At 47.8% G+C, this 11733-nt stretch overlaps 1 protein-coding gene across 1 annotated transcript in view; it reads right to left on the bottom strand.

The window, feature by feature from the left end:
- Positions 1-10535: 10535 nt before the first annotated feature.
- LOC109322422 overlaps positions 10536-11733 on the bottom strand; it is a 16308-nt gene continuing 15110 nt past the window's right edge. Inside the window, exon 7 of the mRNA XM_019553491.1 lies at positions 10536-10770. The gene's annotated coding sequence lies outside the window, so the exon portion shown is untranslated. The remainder of the gene's footprint in view (positions 10771-11733) is intronic.

Raw genomic sequence — 11733 nt, forward strand, 5'->3', positions numbered from 1 at the left:
GTGTAATGGCGCCAGACTACCCTGCTCGAAAGAATGCTCCTAGAGAGGTAGAGGGGGGCTTAGAAGGATTTGCAGAGCTTGGGTAGTCAGGATCTTTCTGCTTCTTAATCACTCTTCCTGTTGATACATGAAGGTTGCCTGCCTCCTGAGGCTTGGGGGGCACAGACACCGCCCACAAGCGGTGGTATCGGCAGGGGTGGGCCGAGTGGGGAGCTGCTGCAGATGGCCACAGCAGTGTCAGTGGCAGGGGGAGGGGTTGTGAGTGCCATCAGGAAGTTGGCAACCACCCACAGATGCCACCGGCAGTGGTGGTCATTAGCAATCAGAGACTGCCCACAGACAGCAAGGTGGGGGGGGGTAGCAAGCAGCGACCGCCTGCAGGCGCCGTTGATGCTGCTGGCAGTGGGCAGTCTCAGGGCTGCTTGTGCATTTGTGTGCACCTCCTATGTGTTGCCACCATTTTCCAGTCTCTGCTTCCTCTCCATTGTTCCAGGTACCAGGAATCATAGAAAATGAGGGTTGGAAGGTATAACAGGATGGTGTCCTAGGGGTTGCCGTGATCTCCCCTAAGGCCCCTTTACCATGCCAAGCTTGCCTAAAGGGCACCCTCAATTCTGGCCCGCCATGTCTTTGATGGAAAATATATAATATGGAGGCTGCCTTTCCATCATCTTGGACACAGTTCCTTGCTGTATATTAGCCCCAGGGTTCTTTGTGGGTCCCGTTCTGTACTGGGTGTTTTGGGGCACCCTAGCCCTTATGGGCTATGCGTGGCTCCAACCATCCTTTTACCATGTCCCAAGCCTCGCAGATGGAACTAACGTTCTTCTGCCTCGCTGGACGCCCGGGCTCTCCGCCGCCCCCCCCGCCCTCGCTGGACGCCCGGGCTCTCCGCCGCCCCCCGCCGCTGGACGCCCGGGGTCCCCACACTGCTGCAAGTCCCCTATGAGGCCTCCTCCATCCCCTAATAGCCTCACGTAAGCCACTGGTCAAAACAGCAAACAAAAACACAATCCCCTGGGCTATAACATAAATTCTAGCCACCCAGCCATAACAGTATTCCCACCACCACAAGGGTACTCCATCTTTTACCCATCTCAGGCTGGGCCTGAAGTCAGGAGTCTCCCCCTCTGCTTGCTCTGGAAGAGCTCCTTCCCCCTTGGCTGCAGGCAGGGCTTCTCCCCCAGGGTCCCAGCTCTGAGGTTTATATGGGCCTAGGGCCCTGCCTCCTCCGGCCAGCTGACCAGGTGCAGGTGCAACCAATTCCCTCGTTAACTAGTTGTCCCAGCAACCTGCACCTGGGTTCTTATCTCTACTCCAAAAGTAGCAGGAACCTTAGTGCCCTCCTACAGAAGTGATCTCAGGAGGCCACCTAGTCCAACCCCTTGCTCAAAGCAGGACTATCCCCTACTATATAATACCAGTCAAGCCTTTGTCTAGATGGGTCTTAAAACCTCTGGAGATGGTGATTCCAGAAACTCTTTGGGTAGCTTGTTCTAGTGCTTCACTACCCTCCTAGAGAGAGAGTTTTTTCCTGATATCTAACCTAAACTTTCCTTACTGCAACTTGAAACTATTATTTCTTATTCTGTCATCTGCCACCACTGAGAACAGTCCAGCTCCAGAGCTGGAACCCCCCTTCAGAGAGTTGAAGGTTGCTATTAAATACTCTCCTCACTCTTCTCTTCTCCCAACTAAGCCCAGTTCCCTCAGCCTGTTCTCATAAGTCATGTGCCCCAGTCCTCTAACCATTTTTCTTGCCCTCTGCTGGATTCTCTCCAATTTGTCCATATCCTTTCTGTAGTATGGGCCCAAAACTGGGCACAGATATGGCATCTTCAGTGCAGAATAGAAGAGAAGAATCATTTCCCTTGATCTGCTGGCCACACTCTTACTAATGAAGCCCAGTATGCTATTAGCTTTCTTCACAACAGGGGCACACTATTGGCTTATATTCAGCTTCTTGTCCGCTGTAACCCCCAGGTCCTTTTCTGTAGAGCTGCTGTCCAGCCAGTCACCCCCCAACCTGTACCAGTGCATGGAATTGTTCCATCCAGTGGCAACACATAGGGGGTGCATGGGGCTGGCAGCGCCAGTGCCCCCTGCTAACACCAATACCCTCCCTGCAAGCACCAGCTGATTGCTGCAGCCACTCCCAGAAGTGTCAGCAGTAACTCCCAGAAGGGGCTGTAGAAAATTGGTGCTAGTAATCAGCCATGGGGGACCTCCCCCCACAGGCATTGAGATCTGCTGTGGGGGGACCCCCCCATCTCGGGCAGCAAGACTGGTTGCACCAGCAAGACTAAGGCGGCACCGGTTGCCCATGGTTCCGTCCTAAGTGCAGGACTTTGCATTTCTCCTTATGAGTTTTCTTTTGGCTCAATCCTCCAATTTGTCTAGGTCATTCTGAATCTTAGCCCTACCCTCCAGCGTATCTACTGTTCCCCACAGCTTGGTGTCATCTGCAAACTTGCTGAGGGTGTACTCTATACCATCTTCCAGGGCACTGATGCAGATATTAAACAAAGCAGCCCCAGGATTGACCCCTGGGGCACTCCACTTGATATCAGCTGCCAAATAGACATCAAACCATTGATTATTAGCCTTTAAGCCCTGTGACCCAGCCAGTTTTCTATCCACCATCCATTCATCCAACCCATACTTTCTTAGCTTGCTTACAAGAATGTTGTGGAAGACTGTATCAAAAGCCTTGCTGGAGTCAAGGTATACCACATCCACTGGTCTCTCCACATCCACAGAGCCAGTCACCTCATCATAGAAGGTAAGCAGGTTGGTAAAGCATGAATCACCTTCTTCTCCAAGTGCTTAGGAATGGATTCCTTGAGGATCTGCTCCATGATTTTTCCAGGGACTGAGAGTGCCAGTGCACCCCCTGATCAGCTGTGCTCGCCACTTAGGTGATGGGCAGGGGGGACAGGTGGGAGTGCCAGTGCTTCCCCTGCAAGCACTGGCTGCTTGCTGCAGCCACTCCCAGAAGTGGCTGCAGCCACTCTCAGAAGCAGCTTCAGTGATCGGCCACCACAATTGGCCACAGGGAAACTGCCTCCGAGCAGTGAGATCTGCCACAGGAGGGACTCCCCCGCCCCGGGCATCGAGATCTGCCATGGGGGAACCCTCCCAGGCAGTGAGACTGGTCATGGGGGGTGGTGGGCACATGCCCCTCTTGACTGGAGGCACCAGTCACCCATGGAATCAATGAATATAATAATAAAATAAAAAGGTATAGAAAGCAAAAGTTATTGATGAATCCCACTTGCTAGGTTAGGAAATGAATGGTTGCCTTTGTTGTCTGACACTGCTGAGCTGCTGGAAGACAGCTCAGTAACTCACCCCAAGGCAGAAAGCAGTTCAGTTCAAACAATGCTGCTTTTTATGTTGTTTTTTCATCCCTCCCCCAGAGCACTGGGATTTGAAGGGACCTCAGGAAAGGATCACAGTCACTGGCCAGCTACACAGTCAATGTCAGAGCAGTCCTTCCCCCCACTTCCCCCTCCCCATGAACATCGCATGCCCCCAGTGGCTGGGGGGGAGGGCACGGTGAGCTCCTACAGGTGGCAGTGGTGCTGTCATGGGCGAGCGTGGCAGTGGCAACTATGGTGCTGTTGGTGAGGCGGCGGTGGCGAGCGTGCACCTCCTACGCATCGCCAATGCCCCTCCCTCTCCTTACCTTCTGTCTCCCGGCAGGCAAGACCAGCTTCAGCTTCAAAATTCAGAATGTTTCGGCTGCCCTCATTTCATTTCGAGGCTGTTTTGAAGCCCTTCATTTCATTTTGATTTCACTCTTTGGAGCTCAAAACAAGTCGAAACAAGCTTGACAGAGAGCCCAAAGAAGAGCCACCTGTATAATCAGGGCCTTAAAAGGCAAGTCATACGAGGAAAGGTTGATGGATCTGGGACTCTTCAACGTGAAGAAAAGGCGGCTGAGAGGGGACCTGGTAGCAGCTTACCACTACACTAGGGGAGTACATCAAGGGCTCGGTGAGCAACTGTTCACCAGGGCACCTGAGGGGAAAACCAGGAGTAATGGCCACAAACTCCTGAAAGATCGATTCAGGTTCAACATTAGAAAAAACTTCTTAGTCAGGGTGTCCAGACTGTGGAATAAACTCCCTCCAGATGTGGTGCAATCACCTACCCTGGAAATCTTCAAGAGTAGACTAGACAGTCACCTTGCTGGGGTCACCTGACCTGCAGTTATCTTTCCTGCTTGGTGCAGGGGGCTGGACCCAATGATCTTCCAAGGTCCCTTCAGTCTATGAATCTATGAACCTAGACCCTGGACTGATGCTCTGGTAATCTGCACTCCTGCCTTGCTGAGAGCGTCGTTGCTCCTAGGAGCCCACCTGCAGGCCTAGCCACTTATGTCCCAGCTGAACTCTCACATATTGCAAGGTGCATACTTTTTGAATTCATGGCACTTTGTTATCTCCACTTGTCCATGGGTAAAGAGCATTGCATGGTCATTTCAAGATGGAAGAAATCAGGAAAAGTAGCCTAACTTAGACTGTAAGCTCCTTGGTGCAGCAAGCCCTACAGATAAAGGGAAAAAATATATCTCCATCATCTTTATCATACCTGAAGGACAATTATAAAGATGATGGAGATAGACTTTTACCTGTGGCTATAGGGCATAGGACTAGGAGCAATGGTCTCAAGCTGCAGCAGAGGAAATTTAGGTTTGAAAATAGAGGGAGCTTTCTTAGGCTACTTAGAGATGTGGAATCTCCATCCCCGAACACTTTCAAAAACAAGTTAGAATAAATTTTACCAGGATGGTTTAGTAAAAAACAATCCTGCCTTGAGTCAGGGGCTGGACTAGATGACCTCATAAGGTCCCTTCCAGCCCTGCTTTGAATTAACCTTTGTGATGGAAGGGGTATGAGGGTGGACAGATCAATGTCCCCACTTAGGGATTCGGACTGGGGCTGGGACAAGCTGCCCAGCTGGGGTGGGGGGCTTAAGGCATGGGCATAGCAGTGTTGGGAGCAGGGGCCACTTGCCCAGCCAGGACGGGGTCGAGAGGCGTGATGCAGGCACAGCTCACTCCTGGCGAAAGGGAGCAAGCGGTAGCAGGGCATAGCCCCTGCTCCCAATGCTGCTGCACCCACAACCCGCACACACCCCCTGTCCCAGCTGGGCAAGCAGCATTAGCGCCCGCATCCTGTGCCCCCTGTCCCGGTTGGGTAGCTTGTCCCAGCCCCAATCCTTCCCTCACTGTGGGGTCATTGATCTGCCCCACATGCCCCCTCTCTCGCCCCCTGCCCACCACAACAGACTTATAAGCTGGAGGTAGCTGTGTCCAGTGTGGTGAGGACTGCTGCCTGGTTAATCTATGGCTGAAGCTCTGACGCGGTACCAAATCTTCAGATCCAATTTCGACTGAATTGAATTGGGACAGTGACTTCAATCACTGAATCAAATCACTGACCCTCCGGATCACCCGAACCTGAAGCCAAAATGAATATCTGCTGCTTCACACAGACCTAGTAGCCAGGTCCTAGCATGTGTCCACCCCCACACCTGCTTCTGTCCTGAGCTTGGTCATTCTGCCTCACAACCTGAAAAAGTTACTGACTGCTGTTCTTGGGTAACCAGTTTCACACACACCTGTCCATCTCTTCCCCTCACCTTCCCCAATGCTCTTTACCAGTATCAGCCTTTAGAAACACCATTTATTTCTTCTCTTTTCACAGAGACATTTCTCTGTTGCAAGACTGTGGATGGAATCAACAGCTATGCAGTGCCATCTGCAGACAGGTTGTAGCATTGGGATCTTACCGATTTCCAAGAAAAGTCCCCCAAAGCAAATGTACCACGTCAGCTTAACAGATATTAGCCAAATGGTAAGATTCAGACATCACAAGTGGATGATAAATACGAAAATCAGACAGGAAGCTGACAAGATAGGCCCTTGATTAATGGTTGTCCATTGTTAATCATGATGACAGCCAATAATTTCTCATCTACCTGAGCTTTGATTATGAGTTCTCATATGGCTTTCAAATCCAATTTTCATGAGGAATGTTCTCCCACACACAGGAATGAATGTCAGGTTGACCTAGGTTGTCTGTGAGCGCTCTTTATCGTAACTGGTACTTGACTACCATGGCGAAGAGTGCCATATAAATGCTGCTGGAGATCCCTATGTAGAGAAACAATATTATTCGGCTTTTCTTAAGGTGAAGCAGTCCATTTATTATATAATTCCTTGAAAATATGAACATCATAACAAACAATGTTCCTCAAGGCTAGTTTAAGCAAAGAATGTTTATGACTTCAGTGGTATATACCAAATATCCAGTGGTCCAGCTTCCCCCCATGAAGTGTTTTAGCCAATCAACTAAGCCATATAACTCCTAGATACATCTAAAGAAAAGAATATTTCTCTCCAACCCAGACTGTCAATGATTATGTACAATATTCCCTCATTCATCAAGAGGGACTGAAGGCACTTGGAACATCAGCGTAAATATTCTGTCCTGTGTGTGTTTTATTAAGTGCTGACAAGTCTTTACAAGGGATCATACAGGTCATGTCTATATATTATTTTTAATTGGAGTGCATACTCTTCTTCATGTACTTGGATTAGACCAGCAGGGATCACCACCTCTGATATAACAGGTGGAGTGAGTATTGTATTTTCAAAGAATAAGGCAAATATCAGCTCTGTCATTCTCACGTAAAGAGCATAGTCATGTGAAGCATAACAAGATTGGGGGGTCTGGTATGCTAGGAAATGGAAATAGAAAAACCTATTAACCAGAGAGGTTAGATTGTAAACTTTTTTGGTCCAAGACCATCTTCTTGTTTCATGTTTCTGTGGTGCCACCCTGTATGGCAAGGTTCTTCTCCACGATTGGTGTGTTTCAGTGTCATTACAATAAAAGTGAGAAAAAAAGGAAGCTGCTTTACAGCCCATAAGCTACAGCCACACTGGTAAAATTGAAGCACTCAGTACTACAGCAGTATCAGCAACAAAAACTCCTATGTAGAAAGAATACCGCCTCACTACTACATTATTGATTAACTTTACAGTGATGCTCGAAGCCTTTATAAAGCCTATGACCATAGTAGCTCCATTTTGAAGGTTTAAAAAGCTTGTGCTGTGAGTCTCTTTCATGTTGGCTTTCTAACATATGGGAGTATCAGCTTGGAGCGAGCTCAGGGTGACTGAGACGTTCTCTTTAAAAAGAGTGACTATTGCACTCTGGAACAAAGGGCTCCAGAAATTCAGTGACTATAAAAACAGCATTTAACATATTTATCCCTTCTATGCATAGGGGTTTCAGCTGAGGCTCAGTGAGACGGGAACAGCCCTGGAAGAGTGGGGGCCTCTGGGTTCTGAACCATCCTACCCCCACAAAAAAACACCATAGCATGTAAGGTAAGTAAGACACTGTACAACTCTGGGACACCAAGGCTGCTAAGAGTCAGATGTAGCTATAAAAACCATGAAGGAAAGAGAGGGAGAATGCTAAGTAAATCAGAGACAGTGAGACAGAACATCGCACGGTGAGGAGGAGACGCACACACCAGTTTCCTTTCATGTTTTCAAAATTACTGCAACTTACTTGGAATAAAGCTTGTGAAATAGCCTGTCTCTGAAGTCTTTTGCCCTACTCTGTCAGTGCCTCCATATATGGATAGCTTCACTTGAGCCTAGCAAAGTCCATCAGGCTGGCATGGTTGAGGCTCACCAGTACTTATAGCCAAACAGCACACAAAGGAATTGTGATGCTAGCATCGTATGCAGCCACCTTTGAACCCCACCCCAGACCAAATGACCAGGTATCTATCTACAGCCAGGTCAACTGGTGGTGGCCTTTGGCACAAATCAAAAAGAAGCCCAGCTGTACCCCTACAGAGCCATATCAAGATGCCCTAGCAGCTCTGTCACTGCACCTGTCTGCATTTCCATGTTCACAAATACTATGGGGATGGGCATTTACCAACCCATAGCAACATTTACTGATCCCCAGCCCCACCTGAAAGACCAGGAGATAACTGGACACTGCATTCTGCAAACAGCTCCTTAACTGTTAACAAATTAGGAAATTCACTAACAAAGTTTTCTTGAGCAGAGAATTACAGTTACCTGGTAATGCCCAACATCTTTCCAGACCATGAAATTTAACTACAACTAAACCTCTAAATCAGTAAATGAAAAACAAAGATAATGTGAATTCAAACCTTTGAACTCCAGAAGATACCCAGTTTCCTCTGAAAAGCAGGTAAGGTACATATGTAACACAACCTTAACTCTGTCGTCTTTAAGAAGTGCCCCCGGGGCATAAGTATACGTTATTATTCTGCTCTCAGATGTCATTGGAGCCTTAAAACAGAGCACATAAAACTATGGAACAATACCTAGCATTTTTTCTTTGCTAAAGCAAATCTTAGGTTCAGGTAAAGAGTAGCAAACAGGCCTTATTCACACAACTCAGACATGGGCAGTCATACCCAATGGTACAAGCTGAGGTTTGGAACCAGAGCCATACAACCATGGGACCTGCCAAAGTCAGGAACAGTCCATCCTAGAACAAGACCACCAGTCTTTTAAAGCAAATCTATAGACCAATAAACATACAGATGAGAACCCCAGGTGAACTTAAGTAGGGGCCTTGCAGCCTCAGTCAGTCAGGGGCTAGCATCCCAGCTGTCCAACAGCCCAGGCACTGCCACCCATAAAGCTTCTGATAGCCTGTGGTGTGCAAAGTAGGGAGTGCTACTACGCACAGACACCCATCTCATTGTGCCAAACCCAAAACCATGTTTCAGGAGTCTCCCTGGGGGAACCTACAACCGGCTGTCCGGCTTCACCTGCAAGCCTGAGGTAACACTGCCACCACCCAGGCAGTGGTCTCTGGTAGAGCTCTGTGCAGTCCAGAGCACACAGACACTTTAAACCTTGGGTGTGCTTTGTACACAGTAATATTTCTGGGTGCTTCTCTCAGTCTGAAGCATCCAAAGATAGCATCAGGTAATTGAGGGAAAATAAAAAGACAAACTTTGCTGGCCACGCTGGGAGTGAAAGGCTTCTTCTCTCTCTGCCCACAGTAGCTCAACAAGGCATGCTGTAACCCAATACCTGTATTGATGGGGGGAGGGTTAGAAGTAGGAAGTCAGAATACTCTTTGAGCTAACATGAGTATGTGAGTCTTATACAGATTTGGACTCAGTGATCCTTTTAAGATGTGACTGGCCTACACATAATTCCTAACTCCTGGCTAGTTTCCAGGTTTTTTACTTACAGAGAATCTCCAGGCAGGAGCCTAGGGTATTTGCTTGCTGTGTTCAAAATGCCTGCTGCAGAAAGAGAATGCTCCCCGCCTCTGCCTAGGAATTTATCTGGCCAGGTCACCTGATTGACCAGCCTGTATCAGGAAGAAAACCAGGAGCTAGAGGGGTCACCTGGTTTGGCCCAAGGGAGGGGCAGAGAAAGGGGGATTTCTTCACACAGCCTACACTCACATTCTGAGTTTGCTTGACCAGGGTCAGACTTGCTGTGTTACACCCCTTCAGACTGCTGAAACTCCCCCCGCAAGACGAGAAGAAAAGGGCTTGAAAAGCAGACTATACAAGGAGGAGTGGAGAGAAATAAGCATGCTTAGCTTGCAGAATAGGTGAACAAGGGGGACATGATATCTGAGGGGCTTCCATAAAAAAGAGGGAGAACGCCTTTTCTCCTTTCCTGAAGAGAGTACAATGCATAGCAATGGCTTGAAATTGTAGCAAAGTAGGTTTAGATGGGCTACCCAGAGAAACTTCCTCACTGTTAGAACAGGGAGGTGGAGGAACAGACTGCCTAGGGAAGCTGTGTACTCCCCTTCACTGGAGGTTTTCAAGAAGAGTCTGCAGTTCCTTGTTCCCTAAGCATTGGTCATGGATGATTTAGAAGCAGCAATACCTAGAGTCTATTGTGAAGGACAACAGCTGGAAACCCAGGAGACTCCTAAATGGAAGCCACAAGAGGACCTTTGCAGCCCGGAGCAGGAGAATGAAGCAGAGCTCCATAGCTGACTTAGTTACAAAACAAGAGTAAAGAGCTGGAAAAAGTTTGTGGAGGGGTGGGAATGACAGAAAAGGAAGTTGTGGCTTTCTAGTTTGGGGGAAGGGGAGTGTTGTGTGGAGTTGTGCTTGCTGTCCCCAGGTTGCAGAGCAGAGTGCAGGGTGTTTGGTTTTCCCCATGCCTCCGAGCTTTGATGGTTGCCACATAGGACTGGGACAGAATTTTTTTCACTCTTGTTGCAACTAGTGTTGGGTGGGGATTGCCTTCCTCAAACACATCTGTTGTTAGCTGCGGACAAGGCTAGGGATTTTGACTGTGGTATGCCAGTGCTCTCCCAGGGACTTAAAACAACAGAGGTTCCTGGCTAGAGGGTCAGCCTACCTTGGTCAAACTAATTGTCACGTTTGGGATCAGAAAGGAGTTTTTACACACAATGAATGAATAGAACCAATCTGCTGCTTGTTGCAAAACTGACTTTATTTATAACACAACCAGTGGAAACTTTCTAAATATTTTTTCAGCTGAACATATTTCACTGAACTGAAGTTCGTTCTTCATCTGGAGTTTAAAACCAGTGTGGTGGTTCAGGTGTAATAAAAATGTGAATGCCGACAGATTCGTATGAATTACATCAAAACAAGCTTATAAAGGCAATGACAAATGTGGAACACAAAGGGCTGCCCAGGCATTGATGGTCTCACAGATAATATCATGGCTGGCACATTGGAGAACTCTCAAAGCTGCAATCACAAACAGAGAGGCATGGGTAACATATTAAAGAGCACAAGATACTGCAGAACCAAGATCATTTGTATCCAGGTAGTTTGCTACCGTCATTAATTCACAGTGGGTTGTCAAGTGAAGGACAAGCCATGGAGCTGCTTGCTACATTTTTTTACTTCCAAGAGTGCCACTTCTCCATCAAGTTGGACCACGTCAGTGGTTCCCTGCAGCTGCTCAGTCAAATGGAGCCCTCTGAAATAAAAGCTGTGACAATCAACTAGAGGATCTCCATGGTTGTACCCTGAACAGTCTGTAAATATCCCCTAGCTGATATTCAACCCATCTTCTCAAGGGTTATGGCACTTCACCCTGTGAACTATCGAGACTCTACTTCTACTGTATCAGGATGCAAGTTCTCAAAATGGAAAACAACAGGCAAATAACTTATGAAGACCCCAGGGGAGCATCCCTCTTTAAGACAGCACTGGGTCATGTTGCCAGCTCTGGCTATTTTTCCACAAGTGTTACTTTAGATGCTGTTTATTTTCTTAAAGTCCCAGATCCAGGAATCACATGATTACCCAGGTCTGTTTTCAAATAGCAAATTTTCAGCCCACATCTTTGCAAAGGAATGTTCAAAATGGGAATCCTGAAATCAGAAGGCAAATAAAAACATCCCAATATTTATGATGTTTTTGCTAAATTGCATTATTTCGTTGGGCCTCATGCATGTGGTACCTCACAACCATGTGGTGCCTATCTTCAAGCAAGGGAGGAAAGTGGATCTGGCAAACTAGAGGCCCATCAGCCTGACCTCTATCCCGGGGGAGGTCTTAGAAAAGTTTATTAAAGAAGCCATCATCCTGAGGGATAGCCAGCATGGGCTTGTTGTGGGTAGGTCTTGCTTGACCAATCTCATTACCTTCTACGACCAGGTGACCTATCACCTGGACAAGGGAGAAGAGATTGATGTCATATAT

Source organism: Crocodylus porosus, unplaced genomic scaffold, assembly GCF_001723895.1.
Source record: "Crocodylus porosus isolate Cpor-Errol unplaced genomic scaffold, CroPor_comp1, whole genome shotgun sequence".
Lineage (NCBI taxonomy): Eukaryota > Metazoa > Chordata > Crocodylia > Crocodylidae > Crocodylus > Crocodylus porosus.